At 49.5% G+C, this 12,725-nt stretch overlaps 1 protein-coding gene across 2 annotated transcripts in view; it reads left to right on the plus strand.

Annotated features, from left to right (window-relative positions):
• Positions 1–127: 127 nt before the first annotated feature.
• The window catches only part of LOC111145686 (ubiquitin specific peptidase 20), a 42,524-nt gene continuing 29,926 nt past the window's right edge, over positions 128–12,725 (plus strand). For both annotated transcript variants that reach the window (XM_022500788.1, XM_022500789.1), the window contains exon 1: positions 128–160. The gene's annotated coding sequence lies outside the window, so the exon portion shown is untranslated. The remainder of the gene's footprint in view (positions 161–12,725) is intronic.

Raw genomic sequence — 12,725 nt, forward strand, 5'->3', positions numbered from 1 at the left:
CTGCCCGCCTGGCCCCGCCCCCATCCGTGGCGTCCCCCTCTCCTGATTGGGCTTCCGGGGGGGAGGAGGCGGGGCGCGACCAGCGGGCCCCACGGCCCTGCGCCGTGCCGCCGTGAGTGCGCTTGACTGACAAGCGGTGGCGGCGCGGTTGCGACGGCAGGTGAGTTCCGGGCCGCCGCCGGCTGCTTCGGGGGGCCGGGCCTCTCCGAGCAGGGGCTACCCCAGCCTGGCTCCGGGCCGGCTGGGGCCTGGCTCTGCCAGGTGCGCAGAACGCCGCTGCCAGGTGAGCGGAGCCCGGGACCCCCGGCCGCCGCCGCCCTCTCCCCTCCTCCGGCCGGCGCTCAGGGGTGTCCTCTGGGGCCCTGATGCCCCACTTGGAGCCCTGGGGGGGCTCGCTGCTTCTCCGGAACAGGGACCGCCATCTCTTTTATTTCTGCGGAGCCTGACCCAGCGTTGAAAGCACGAGTGTGGCGTCTCGGGGCGCTGACTTATTCCCCCAGGGTCCGGGCCCTGACGTGCCATTTTTTTCTTTAGGGATAAAAGATGACCACTTCCTAGCAGTGGTGAATTAACGTGCTGGCGCCGGCTGCCCCCCTAATGATGGCCTCCAGCCACTTCGTCCCCGCGTCCGATGTTTTGAACCCGCTCCGGAGGGTTTGAGGGGAGATGGCCCCTCCTTGTGTGCTTGCCGGCCGCCTCCCCGGACCTTCGGGGGCCTTGTTTTTCGTCCTCTGTCACGAGGACTGTCGCTCTGCCTTCCGCCTTTTCCACCCCGAGGATGCTGTGAGGATTAAGTTTATTTGAAAACCAACAGGCAGCAACGAACGCTTAGGAGAGAACTAAATGTATCAATGATGGTTTATAGGACTTTTAGGAACCTCTTACATAGTTTTCCTTTTCTCTGTATAGGCCGGTCCTTTTCTTTGAAAGCACAGCCTCTCATTAAGCGCTACTATGTGGCAGGCACTGGGCTAAGCATTATCTCCTTGAACTCCCACTGCAAGCCTATGAAGTAGATCGAGTTATCGTTCATTCTGCAAGTGAGGAGACTTTGGTTCACAGAGGCCATAGGAGCCTAAGGTTAAACAGCTGGAAGGTGGGGCAGGGGTCCGTGGCAGGCCCGCCTCTGCTACAGGTTGTGCAGGATACCTAGACAGGAGAAGCTCAGTAAATATTTGCTGCAGCTGCGGGTATTACAGCCCATTGGCTGGGGGGAGGGGCTGACGGAGACTGTGTTGATTTCCTCTTCTGGAAGACCATGCAGACACAGGGCAGCACTTTCTGGAATACCTTCCTTTTCTCTGGAACGGTCCCTCCTGAGATTGCTGTTCTATCCCTTGGACTGAGACAAATGAACTCAGGACTTCTTGGAACAGCTTTTTGGCTTTGGTCAAAAGCCATATATTCAGATCTCCAAGTCTTGCCTTCTGCAGTCTGGTTCAGCCAACCCCAGATGCACCTGGGAATCCCTGAACGCCCTGTCCCTGCTGGCTGAAGGGGAGGCTCCCCGGGATTGCTGCAGAAACCCAAGGGGTCCGTGTCTGCAGATGTCACCCTTCCAGAGGTGACTCTGATTTTGCCCACCCAGCAACCCTCCCACTAGGAGGTACTGGACAGCACCAGGGAGAGGGCCAGAAGGCCAAGGACATTTCTGGACCCTTATTCTCCTCTGCCATCCCAGGGAAGAGCGTCTGGTACAAATGAGTGGGGGGCCAGAGTGCCCAGTGCTCCTCACCCCTTGGGTTGTGGCTGGTCTCACTGAGACCTGTTTAGCAAAAGCAGTGTTGGAAAAGTAGCAGCTGTGAATGGGTGGCCGGGCTAAGGGGCTGCAGACTCTCCAAGTCTCGCTGGGCCTTTTTTGGGGGTTGGGGCTGGGTTAGATGAAACGGCTTCTCAGAGGGAGCCGCCGGGAAATGTGGGTTCTCTTCAATTCAGAGATGTGTCATGCTGTAGTTTGGAGAGTTTGGTTGTTTAAGGAAATGTACGCATTTGGCTTGAATTTGGGTTGGTTTGCGAGCTCCTTCCTGGAGCCTGGCTTGTTTCAGGGTTCAGTGAACGTTAATGTCTAAGTAGACTTGGGACAGAGCAAAGCAGTTGCAGTTTGCAGCCTGGCTTAGTTAAGGTTAGTTAAGTGTTCAGTAAAAGTTTTTTTTTTTTTTTTTTAAGATTTTATTTATTTATTTGACAGATAGAGATCACAAGTAGGCAGAGAGGCAGGCAGAGAGAGAGGAGGAAGCAGGCTCCCCACTGAGCAGAGAGCCCGACGCGGGGCTCGATCCCAGGACCCTGGGATCATGACCTGAGCCGAAGGCAGAGGCTTAAACCACTGAGCCACCCAGGCGCCCCGTTCAGTAAAAGTTTGTTGGACTAATTTACTTACTCAGATATTCACTGAACTTTTACTATATGGAGCAGGCACTGTTCTAGGTGCTTGAAGTATGCCAGGGAGCAAAAGAGATTAAAGATCCTTGATCTAGTGGACTTTCTTTCTTTCTTTCTTTTTAAATTTTATTTATTTATTTGAGAGAAAGAGAGAGAAAATGAGAGCATGAGTGGCGGGGTTGGGGGGAGCAGAGGGAGAGGGATAAGCAGACTCCCCGCTGAGCACGGGGCTCGATCCCCCCACCCTGAGGTCATAACCTGAGCTGAAATCCAGAGTCTCGAGCTCAAGGAACTGAGCCACCCAGATGCCCCTGTTTCAGCTTCTTTTTTTTTTTTTTAAACATTTTATTTATTTATTTGAGAGAGAGAGAGAGAGAGACAGTGAGAGAGAGCATGAGCGAGGAGAAGGTCAGAGGGAGAAGCAGACTCCCCGCGGAGCCAGGAGCCCGATGTGGGACTCGATCCTGGGACTCCAGGATCATGACCCGAGCCGAAGGCAGTCGCTCAACCAACTGAGCCACCCAGGCGCCCCCTGTTTCAGCTTCTAATAACATTAAGTATGTAAAGTGTATTAGAAGGTGATGAGTGGTATGGAAATAGAGCGAGGCAAGAGAATCATGAATGGGAGGAGTTGCAAATTTAAATTGGTGTATTCTCATTTGGGGTTAGGTCGGTAACATTATAAAGCAGTGGACAGAGTTATAGGTCCTGACCCTCAGTTCAGGCCCGCATTCTGCCACCTAACCGGTGACTCTGGGTAGGAGCCTTCCCTTCTTGGAGTCTCTTTCCCCACCGGGTCCCTATTCTGTCATTTACTGGCTATGTGACCTTTGGTGTGAACCTGTCTGACCCTTTCCTGCTTTGCGGTTTTAGGGGTCTTAGTCTGAGTTTCCGCTTATACTTATGCACTCCAGGGTTTGTGGCTTCTCAGTGACTGGGGCCAGTCATTGCTTGCAGCCTGCTAACCCCCAATGACCTCCAGCCTGGGGTGGCCCCCAAACCATGCCCTCTCCAATTAACGGACTCTTCCAGAGCCTACAACAAATTGCAGTGCCAGGCTTCAGGGGTGTTATCGTAGACTTCAGGAGTTTAAGCTGAGCAGAAAAATGCTCTGAAGCATGACTCAGAAGTGGCTCTTGTGAAGGAGGCCAGAGGGAGCTGCCCTCCGAATATGGGTGTTTGGCTTGGAGGAGTAGAGATGATCCCCACTCCAGGCTGGCTGGGGCTGCTGGGAAGACTGTGGCGCTGAGAGTTCAGAGCACTTTCTGGGTGGGCGGCCACAATTTCAAATTCTGGATCAGGGGCTCAGTAGCTGTGTGACCTCTAGCCAGTTACTCTACCTCTCTGAGTCTCAGCCTCTCCTCCTTTAGTGATGGAAGTGGAGATGGGCTTAGCTCCCAGTTGTTGCGGGCCCTCCAGGAGGGTGGTAAGGATTCAGTGAGGTCGGTTAGAACTGGAGATGGGGGAGAACGGAGGTGTGGGGCAAGACATGTCAAGGCAGGAGGAAGCTGAGGGTTCTGCTTGGGAGTCAGAAGGTTGTTGGATTCTTGGGGAATTAAGATGGGGTTGACGGGCGGGATGTATTTGGGCTTTAGGGGAAATGGAGTTGCTTGGAAGTAGGACGGAGAGAAGAGGGCAGGAGGGAGGGCAAGGGATCGTGCTCTGAGAGCCAGAGGATTATGGAGGGGTGTGGGCAGGTGTGTGGGGTGTGGGATGGCTGGTGTAACAAGGATCACTGCAGGTCTCTGTGTTGGCGGGGGCTTGGCAGCTTCCCGTCTCCCATCTAAGGAACTGGCCTCCTAGCTGGGAGGAGTAGGTGGCCAGAACTGCCAGGAAAACGATGAGTAATGGGCGTCCTAGGCCTGGTCTGAGCCGCTGATGCCAGGCCCAGAGGGGCTGCCTGCCTGGGGGTACTTTCCCCCTTCCTTGCCGCAGGTCCCAGTGCCTGCCCTCCTGCAGGCTGAACCCTCTCGGAAGCCTCGCCCGGGGCCTGCAGTGGGTGGGCTCTGGGCCAGACCTGCCAGGGCCTCCCTCCCCCAGCTTTCTCTGCCCCAGGAGAGGAGGCTGGCCTGGCCAGTCGGGAGGGGGAGATGACTTGCTGACTCCCAGCAGCACAGCGGCTCCCAGAGAGCCTGTTCCCGGGAGCCAGCTCCCTCGGCCACATAGGTTTCTTGCCCTTTCAGTCTTTATTAAGTGCCTGCTGTGTGCACTCCAACTATTTGCACAGAGGCAAGGGTGGGAAGCGCTATGAAGGCAGATGCAGCCTGGCTCCTTTCTCGCTGTGTTGCCTCCTCGCTGTACGGTCTTGGGCAAATGGCTTCCTGTGTCTGGACCTCCGTTCTTCCTCCCTAAGATGAAAAACAGCTTTCCTGACGTGAAGAGTGTAGGAGAAGCCCTGGGCATATCACCTGGTCAGAGTCAGTGCTGTCCTGGGCCCCAGAGCCCCGGCAAGAAGCTGATGGAGGGCACCCTTGGGCGTATGACTCACATTCCTACCCGTCTCAGTCCCCTGATCTATAAAACATGGCCAGTAACACAAATTATAGCCCAGAACGTTTCTGAGCGTCCTTGCTTTGCCCGGAAATGCAGACTCTGAGCCACCCAGGAAGTCCACATGATCAGAATGTTAAATTCTCCTTATACATTGTCTCCCTGCACCCTCCTATAATACTGGTTGCCTTCTTTGTCCCCATTTCATGGATGCAGAAACTGAGGGGCAACTGATTTATCTAAAGGCACACAGCTTGCAAGGGACGAGCAAGGGGCTGAACACAGGGCTTACTGTCTCGTTTCCTTCCAGAATTAGGGTCAGGCCCAGAGCTAACGTATGTGAAGCAGTTGACCCCTGGTAAGAGCAGGAGAAGGCGGCTGCCGCTAGTAATGATCCCATCCCTGGTGGCTACGTATAGCTACCCTGGGGTTGAAATGCAGGCCTCTGTGCCCCATGAGGGCAGGCCCCAAACCTGGCTTGTGTTCCATTACCCCAAGTCAGGCCAGTTGGGTACCAAGATAAAACGAAGTGAAAGCTTGTAGGCAGTGGAGATAAGCGGAGTGCCGATCTTGTAGACCAGGCACTTCTGACGTCTCAGGTCCTGCGTGCAGAAGAGTAAACACCCAAAGTTTACAGTGCTCCTGCTCAACTTTGCCCTTCCTGCAAACTGATGTTTTTAAACATCAACTTTGGGAAAAAAGTGTTAGTAAACCTGAAACTTTCTATGTTGGGCATACTTATACACTGCTGGTAGGCAGATACATTTATGTAGTGGATCTAGAGGGAAATCGGTCAATGTGTATCCAGAGCCTCGAGCACATACATTTTGACCTAGTAATTTTTCCTGGGTCAAAGATGTAGTCAAAGATTTATATTTCAGAATATTTCTCACTGCCTTATTGATAATGGCCACACACACGCATAAACAGCCTGAGTCCGAGAGTAGGAAAGTGGCGAAGTAAGGTGTAGCTTAAATTGTATGTGGGAGATTAACCATTAGACATGAAGTTGTTGCAAAGTTTAGTGACAGGAGAAATGTACATGATATAAACAGAAAAACCTTGTATGCAAACTCTATCTGTTATATTCTAGTTTCATTTTGTAAATTAGACCTTCCTACACGGGAGCAGGATTTACTAACACAGTAACCATCTTCTTCCCCCGCCCCAAAGATCATCGCCCATGATCATTATGCCATTTTGTGTTTGTCCATGTTCTCCAGCTTCTACAGACGTGTGTATTAATTGTATTGAAACCACACAAAAAGCCTTTTTCTATTTACAGGGTTGGTGGAAGGAGATCAAAATTTTAACCCAGCACAGAATTTAGTGAGACGAAAGCAAAAGCCTTAAGAGCAGATCTTCAAGTGAGTGAGTCACATGCTGGAAGGTCAGCTGTCCAAGCCACTCAGCGGCAGAGGCACTTCCTCTCTCGGAGCTTCTGGGACCACTCACGTGCTACCCCCTCTCTAACAGGGACCTCAGGTGTCCTATTCACACCCTGAGGGTCTGGGGATCCCCCGGGGTGGAGGTCGTGCTCTCTCAGTGCACTCTCAGGGATCTGGGGAAAAACAAGGGCCCAGGAGGGACACCTTAAGTACCAAAGAGGCCAGACATACATTCTTTTTATTTTGGAAACTTTAAAGATAATACCGGTAACCTATCAGGACGTGTATTACAAAAGCAACACCAGTTCATTGTTGAAATGCAAACAAGCAACAGAGGGAACACAAATCACTTGATCCCATCCTCCCAGGAATGATGATAACATGTTGTTGTAGGCGCAAAGCAAGATTAGTTTACCAAAATGGAATTTTCCTGTGATAGTGTTTTATAGCTTTGTGTACTTTTTTTTAAAAAAGATTTTATTTATTTATTTGACAGACAGAGATCACAAGTAGGCAGAGAAGCAGGCAGAGAGAGAGAGGGAAGCAGGCTCCCCTGCTGAGCAGAGAGCCTGATGCGGGGCTGGAACCCAGGACCCTGAGATCATGACTTGAGCCGAAGGCAGAGGCTTTAACCCACTGAGCCACCCAGGCACCCTACAGCTTTAGTACTGGAAGTCACTGTTCCAGTTGCCATTCTGGGTTTTTGGGATAGAGCAGTGAACAAAACAGAATGGGGCTTACATCCTCAGAGGGAACAGACATTAGCCAAAAAAACCAGGTAAATGACCCACATGATTACAGACCATGCCTAGTATGGGCCAGGATGGACAGAGGGCCTTCCCTCGGAGAGAGGATGGTAGGGTGGGGTGGGTCTGCACTCAGCAGGGTGATGGACAGATGCCTTTCCCAGTCAGGGACAGTGAAGTGGAGAGAGGACAGTGACAGTGGATAGCATGGTAGAGCCCAAGGGGGACCAGTATCTTTCTTCATTATAGATTTCAATTCTTCGTCATTCCCTGCCCCTCCCTCCACTTTGTTTGTTTGTTTATTTAAGGTAGGATCCACATCCAGCATAGAGCCCAACAAGGGACTTGAACCTCAAGATTAAGACCTGAGCTGAGATCAAGAGTCGGATGGTTAACCAACTGAGCCACCTAGGTGTCCCCTACACCCATTTTTTTTTAATTAACATATAATGTATTTTTAGCCCCAGGAGTACAGGTCTGTGAATCATCAGTCTTACACATTCACAGCACTCACCATAGCACATACCCTCCCCAATGTCCATAACCCAGCCACCCTGTCCCCCCCCCCCAAACCTTAGTTTGTTGTTTCCTGGATTAAGAGTTTCTTATGGTTTGTCTCCCTCCTGATCCCATCTTGTTCCATTTTTTCCTTCCCTACCCGCCCTCCTCTCATTCCTCATATCAGAGAGATCATGTGATAATTATCTTCCTCTGATTGACTTATTTCTCTCCGCCCCCTACCCCCACTTTAAAATTCTTTTTAACAGTGTCATCCTCTCTTTCTCTGTGCAACTTCTGAAATTTTTATTTATTTTTGAAAATCTTATTTTGAAATTTCATTAAAATACATATAAAATGAAGCACCTTAATCATCTTCAGTGTGGGGTTCAGGGGCACTAAGCACATTTACACTGTTGTGCAGTCATCACCCCCCTCCATCTCCAGAACTTTCCCTTCTTCCCAAACTGAAACTTTGTCCCCATTAACAAAGGACTCCTCCCTTTCCCTGGGAACCACCATTCTACTTTTTGTCTCTATGGATTTGATTACGTTAGGTAGCTCATAGAAGTGGAAACATATAGTATTTATCTTCTTTGTGTCTGGTTTATTTTTACCTAGTGTAATGTCCTCCAGGTTCATCTTTGTTGTAGCATGAGTCAGAATTTTCTTCCTTTTTTAAAGCTGAATAATACTCTGTTGTGTGGATAGAGAACATTTTGTCTATTCATATTTTGATGGACCCTTGGGGGGCTTCCTCTTTTGGTTCTTATGAATAGTGCTGCTGTGAACACGGGTGTAGGAATATCTATTCAAGTCCCTGCTTTCAATGCTTTGGGGTGTATTGTTTATTGTGGGGGGCACCTGGGTGGCTCAGTTGAGTGTCCGGCTCTTGGTCTCAGCTCAGGTTTTGATCTCATGGTTGTGCGTTCGAGCCCCACATGGTGTAGAGATTACTTTAAAATAAAATAAAATCTTTTAGGGGCACCTGGCTGGCTCTTTTGGTAGAATATGTGGGTCTTAATCTCAGGGTCGTGAGTTCAAGCCCCACGTTGGGCATGGAGTCTACTTAAAAATAAGATAGAATCTTTAAAATAGTAAAGGGCTTTTAGTTAACTCTGTTGAGCTATAATTTACACACAGTAAAATGCATGCGCCTTAAGGAAGTAGTTCCTGAAATTTGACAGGTACAGAGCCGTGGCTAAATCCCATCTCAGTCAAGATCTAGAACATTACAACACCACGGACCGTTCCCTCTGGGCGTCTTAACAGTGTAGCCTCAGCTTCCACCCCAGGCAACCACTGACCCAATTTCTAACACCTTCAGTTAGTTTTTTCTGTTTCAAAGAGAATCCTAGAATATAGACTCTTTTGTATCTGACTTCTTTGTTCAACTTAATGTGTCTGGAATTGACCCACCTTGCTGTGCATATCCGGGGTTCTTTTTGATTTCGAGTAGTGTCCCGTTATACGAATACAATGTCTGTTAGCTTCAGTCTCCTGCGGTTGGACACTGAGAGGTCTTTGCAATTTGGGCCTGTTCCGTCTAAAGCTGCTACGAATGTTTGCGTACAAGTCTTGGTGTGGAGGTGTGTTTTCATGTCTCCTGGGCAAATAGCCAATGGTGGAATTGCAGGGTCATGGGATAAGTGTAAGCTTGACTTTGTAGGAAGCTGCCTGGCTCTTTTCCAGCTTTTGATACTGTTTTACACTCCTATCAATCTGCCTGTCCTATCAATACAGGCAGATTCCTTCACATCCTCAGCAACACCTGGTGTTGAGGATTTTATTATTTCTGGGTGTCCTCGGTGCTGTGAGGTGTTCTCTGCAGAGGAAGCTGGGCACGCTTTTGTGTGCTTGTTGGCCGTTCTTACCTGGTATAGTACCTGCTCGGTCCTTCTGCTGTTTCACAAAACTGGGCAGTTTTCTCTGGGTTCTAAGAGTTTTTCATATATCGTGGATGTTTGTTAGATACACGTATAGTGAACGTTTTCCCCCAGACTGCAGCTTGCGTTTTCATTCCCCTAACAGCATCTTTTGAAAAGAAAAGTATTTAATTTTGAAGAAAGTTCAGTTTTTCCATGTTTCTTTGTATAACGAACACCTTCCATGTCCTAAGATCTTTGCAGATGCCAGAGTGGCAGAGCTTCTCTCCTAGGATTTACCCTAGAAGTTCTAGAGTTTTAATGTTTGCTGCTGTTAAATCTGAGGTCAGGAGAACTGGCCGCCGGGGCCGCGTCGGGGCTGCTAGGGGAGGGGAGAGGGATGTGGGGTGGCGTGTGTCCGCCCCCGCTGGGGGAGGCATGTCTGCGGCAGCACATGGTGGCTCCACAGACGGACCTTGAAGGCTCTGCCGGCTTTGCAAAGCTCCCAAACCACATGTACAGAAAATCGGTGGGCAGGGGGCTTGAACTCACATTATGGCAGTAGGTGAATCTGGATTGGGAACGTGGATGTTAATCAAGTCCTGTGCCTCACAGATTTGTCGTCTCCAGAACATCCAAGCGCTTCCCCCACAATAGACGAGACTGTGTAGCCAGAACAGTTCAGAGTTTTAATCAAAGGAGGTGGTGTTGGGGCACCTGGGTGGCTCAGTCTTAGTTAAGCATCTGATTTCGACTCAGATCATGATCCTGGGGTCATGGGATTGACCCCCATAGCAGGTTACCCCCTCAGTGGGGACTGTGCTTGTCCGTCTCCCTCTCATCCTCCCCCCGCTCATTCCCTCTCTCTCACTCACTCACTGAAATAAATAAAATCTTAAAAAAAAAATAAAAAGAAACATGAATTTCTGGAAACAGAAGATGAGGAAGAGAGAAAGCTTGTTAAAAACACGAAGGACTGTTTACCTCTCGCTGCGGCAGGCAGTAGTCGCAGAACGAATTGAAGGGCAGAAGAGTCGGAGGCGGGGGGCTGCTGCCGGGCTTGAGAACGGTGGACTTTGGGGTTTTACCATCCTAAGAAGTGGGTTGCTAAGAACACATGTGCAGGTCTTGGACGATGTCCCTGGTCACCTAGGTGCTGAGATGTGCGGCAGCAGGACGGAGCTGCCAGGAGCCAGGGCGGCTGCCCAGAGCCCTCCGGTGCGCATGGAAGGAGGGAGCGCGTGGCTCAGCTGGAGGAGCTGTAGATGCAGCAGTGGTTGGTGTGAAGGCCAGAGGAAAAGGTGGAAAACCGAAGGGCTCTGAAGCTGAGCTCTGGCGGCGCCACAAGCAAATGAAGAACTAGAGGAAAAAGAATTGGGGGAAGATGTCACCAGTTTGAAAATGAGAAAGCAAGTGGAGCATCTCAAGGATGTATTTTAGAGTAACCTGACTCTGCCAGAACCTTGGAGAAGAACAAGAAGAAAGGGAAGATCTTTTAAACCCTCTGTTGACCACCAATTACATAAAGTCTGTGATCCATTTCTAAATAAGTTTTGTGTATGGTGTGAGGTAGGGTTTAAAGGTTCTATTTTTCCCCATATACAGAGCCTCTGTTGAAAGGACTGTCTTTTGCCCATTGAATTATATCAGTACCTTTAAAAAAAAAAAAACAACAATTTTTATTTATTCGAGGGTAAGGGAGAGAATGAGTGGGGGGCGGACAGAGAATGAGTGGGGGGACAGAGAGAGGAAGAAGCAGATGCCTCTGCTGAGCATGGGGTCCAGTGCGGGGCTCAATCCCAGGACCCTGAGATCACGGCCCAAGCTGAGGGCAGATGCTTAACTGACTGAGCCACCCAGGCACCCCTATCAGTACCTTTTTTGAAATCATTCGACCACATATGTGCGGGTCTAACTCCAGACACTTGCTTCTGTTCCCTCGAGCCATGTGTCTGTGTTCGAGCCAATGCCACCCTGACTTGATTACTAAACCTTTATAGAGAGTCTTCAGTCAGATGATATAAGTCTACAGATTTTGTGCTTTTGCCAAATTGTTTGGGCTCCTTTAGGTCTTTTTTTTCTGTATACATTTTAGAATTAGCTTGACAATTTCTGCAAGAAAGCTTGCTCGGATTTTCACTGAGATTGCATCGAATCTGTAGACCAATTTGGGGCAGAATGGATATCTTTTTTTTTTTTAAGATTATTTATTTCTTTATTTGACAGAGAGAGAGATCACAGGTAGGCAGAGAGGCAGGCAGACAGAGAGGGGAAGCAGGCTCCCTGCCGAGCAGGGAGGCCAATGTGGGGCTCGATCCCAGGACCCTGAGACCATGACCTGAGCCAAAGGCAGAGGCTTAACCCACTGAGCCACCCAGGCGCCCCCAGAAGGGATATCTGAATATTGGGTATGCCAATCCATGAACATGGTTTGTCTCTCCTATATATTTGGATCTAATCTAATTTCGTGGAGAGGAAGATTCAATATATACATTTTTAGTGGTTGCAGTGTACAACAGAGTCTGGTTGTGTCATTATTTGTCCAATGGCTATTGCTGTTTCCTTAGGTTCCCCCCATTATAAACAGCACATACCTTTGTCATTCTGTCTTTGCACATACCCTGATTACTTACCTAAAAAAAGTCTGGAGCCCCGTTAACCCTCTGGACTCTTCTTTGCTATCTGCCTCATTTAAACTGGTGATTTGTGTGCAGTGAGGTGGGGAATGTCAGTGGTCTGGGCCTATTTTGGTGAGGCCCCAGCAGCGCACTGATTTAGAAAAGGAGGCAGCAAAACTCTGGCAGTAGGCCTGGGTTATTTTGCCGAGCCCTGGAGCTAAGAATTTTTTTTTGAAAAAGAGTTTTAGGGGCGCCTGGGTGGCTCAGTGGGTTAAGCCGCTGCCTTCGGCTCAGGTCATGATCCCAGGTCCTGGGTTCAAGCCCCATGTCGGGCTTTCTGCTCAGCAGGGAGCCTGCTTCCTCCTCTCTCTCTGCCCGCCTCTCTGCCTACTTGTGATTTCTCTCTGTCAAATAAATAAATAAAATCTTTAAAAAAAAAAAAGAGTTTTAGTACATTGTAAGAAAAAAAAAGAAAAAAATACAAAGAATATGTGATCTAGATAGACACGGCCCACAAAGCCTAAGTCATTTACTGCCTAGTACTTTATAGACAAGGTTCACCAAGCCCTGAGTCATAGCTTGGCTCTGTACCAGTCTGATCAAGGACCCACCCAAGGACTGACTAGCTGAGGGTTGACCTTGGCTCAGTCCTGGAGGTACTAAACTCCAGCTCTGTGTCTTCTATAAAACAGGGGCAGTGAGGGTACATTGTTAGCCACAGGGCTCTTTTTTTTTTTT

The sequence above is a fragment of the Enhydra lutris genome, unplaced genomic scaffold (assembly GCF_002288905.1).
Source record: "Enhydra lutris kenyoni isolate GAN:26980312 unplaced genomic scaffold, ASM228890v2 scaffoldscaffold13, whole genome shotgun sequence".
NCBI classification, from domain to species: domain Eukaryota; kingdom Metazoa; phylum Chordata; class Mammalia; order Carnivora; family Mustelidae; genus Enhydra; species Enhydra lutris.